This window comes from Psammomys obesus, unplaced genomic scaffold (genome assembly GCF_907164565.1).
Source record: "Psammomys obesus unplaced genomic scaffold, mPsaObe1.curated_primary_1811, whole genome shotgun sequence".
NCBI classification, from domain to species: domain Eukaryota; kingdom Metazoa; phylum Chordata; class Mammalia; order Rodentia; family Muridae; genus Psammomys; species Psammomys obesus.
The window spans coordinates 19,228,919-19,231,451 of NW_026591598.1; the positions used below are offsets into that span (position 1 = coordinate 19,228,919).

The 2,533-nt window shown below is 41.1% G+C and overlaps 1 protein-coding gene across 3 annotated transcripts in view; it reads right to left on the reverse strand.

Moving 5' to 3' along the window:
- The window catches only part of Ddi2 (DNA damage inducible 1 homolog 2), a 44,566-nt gene that overhangs the window by 18,346 nt on the left and 23,687 nt on the right, over positions 1-2,533 (reverse strand). The gene's annotated exons all lie outside the window — the stretch shown is intronic.

The window sequence follows — 2,533 nt, forward strand, 5'->3', positions numbered from 1 at the left end:
ACACACACACACACACACACACACACACACACACACACACACACACAAAAAAAACAGTAACAATGAGGTTAGTTCTCTTATGTTAACCAATTGCTTTCTATATGCTTATAAAAGATCTACAGGGCTAGGCATTAGTGGCACACAGCTTTAACCCTAGCATTTGGGAGGCAGAGGCAAGTCGATTTCTGTGAGTTTGAGGCCAACCCGGCCTACACAGTGAGTTTTAGGATAGCCAGGACTGCAGAGAGAAACCCTGTCTGGAAAAAAAAAAAGAAACTAACAAAAAAGGTCTCCGCGTATTTATGAGTTTATGTGTGTACATGGGCTGTTGAAAATGAAGCTGTACCACTCAGACACAATTTGCACAACAGTTTCCTAAAAGTGGCAGAACCAGCATATTTTAAACCTTTTAAAGTAAACTTTCATACAAAAAAAAGGCCTGTTAAAGAATCATGTTTCTACTTATCAAATCAGAGTCATAAGTAAGGTCTGGCTTTGCTTGCAATCTCCTACTTCACATGCTAAAAACTACTTTACTAGGGGTTGGAGACATGGCTCAGCAGTTAAGAGTACTGGCTGCTCTTTCAGAAGATCCAGGTTCAATTCCCAGCACTGAAATGGCAGCTCACAACTGTGTGTAACTTCAGTTCCAGGAGATACAACATTTTCACACAAACATATATATAGGAAAAACACCAAGGCACATGAAATAACAAATATTACTTTACAAGTGGATGAAGGGATGGCTCAGCAGTTAAGAGCACTGGCTGCTCTTGCAGAGAACCAAGTTCAATTCCCAGTATCCACAGGGCAGCTCAAAATGACCTTTAACTCCAGGTCTAGGGGTCCTATGCCCTCTTTTGGCTTCCATAGTCCAGGCATACATTTGCAAAGACTTAAATGCAGGCAAACAGACATAAACATAAAATTTTAAAAATTAAAATTCCTTTGCTACTATAAAGTAGCAAGTAGTGTATATACATGCGTAGGTGCACGTGTGGACATGTATGTGGAAGCCAGAGGTTGATGCCAAGTGTCATTTCCTCTACTGCGCTCTACTATAGTTTTTGAAACAGGGTCTCAGAACAAAGGACTCACTATTTTGGCTGGGTTGGATGGCTTTCTAGCCCCCAAGATCTTCCGATCTATTCGCACACTTGCACAGAAAGCACTCTGCCAACTCAACCATCCCCCAGCCCCACATCTGGGCTGTAATCTGGACCGCCGATACATGCGTACTGTGCAGCTGGTCTGGTTTCCAGTTCCTCTCTCTACATGGATATCCAGCTATCTCAGAACACCTTAAATTCCTGTCTTGTGGTGTAGTAAATAGAAAATAAACAGTAATTGAACTGAGATTTTTTAGGTTTCAAGTTAGGTTGTGTCACTGGGAGCTTATTTCTCCCACCAAATTAAGATAAAGTATAACTTAAATCGTGTGGATACTTAAATTAGTTGGGCATCATTTGGAAAGAAAGGAGGAAGTAGGACGCCACAATGGGTTAGCATGGAGAAGAAACCTCATAGGCCAAAAGTATGGACTCCAGTTATGGTATGGAAGGGTCCAGATGAAGAATATAAGCAAGTACCACGGGATTATGGATGAAGGGTAGACTAGATGTGGAGGCTTAAGGTGGATGGCATTGGATGGGGGCTAAGAGATGGATGGTGAAGATACTGAGACAGTATAAGAAAAATATCTGCCCAGTCCAAAGCAAATAAGGCAATTCTGAATTTAATAGTTGTCTGTGTCTTATTATTTGTGACAGCAGGTTAAATAATACCACTGTGATAATCACAACAAATAAAAACAATATATAGCTCAACAGCCATTTTTCTAAAAATTTACTACAGCAGTCTTGCTCCAAGATTTCCATGTTAATTTCCAGACTGCAGATATCCCCTTGGTGATGATAGCTAGAAAGGGGTGTTCTGGTTTTGATGATCAAGAACCACATAATTGGGCTGGAGAGATGGCTCGGGCTCAGAGGTTAAACACTTGTTGCTCTTTCAGAGGACCCAGTTTAGGCTCCTAGCACCCACATGAAGTATCACAACCACCTGGAATTGCAATTCCAGAGGATCTGATATCCTCTTCTGCACTCCCAAGGGCACCAGACACACACAGTACAAAAAAACCACTCAACAACTAAATCTTCAAACAAAACCAGCAAGAACTGCAAACACACAAAAATTTCACATCTTAAATAAGTCTGCTATTTTGGGTCCATGCAATACATGTAGTCTGTGTTGGAAACTACCCTTGCTATATTTTGCCAGTTCTTACAATAAAGGGTCTGTGAAGGTAGTCTTATAGCTTACTTGATGGGATCTAGAATCACTATGGAAATATACCTCTAGCTCTATATCTACAGGGGTTCTAGAAAGGTTTCTTTCTTTATTTTTTTAATTTCTAGATCAATCATTATCTTGGACCCCGACCCCTCTCCTGGAGAGTCTCTCTCTCTCTCTCTCTCTCTCTCTCACACACACACACACACACACACACACACACACACACACACACACACAC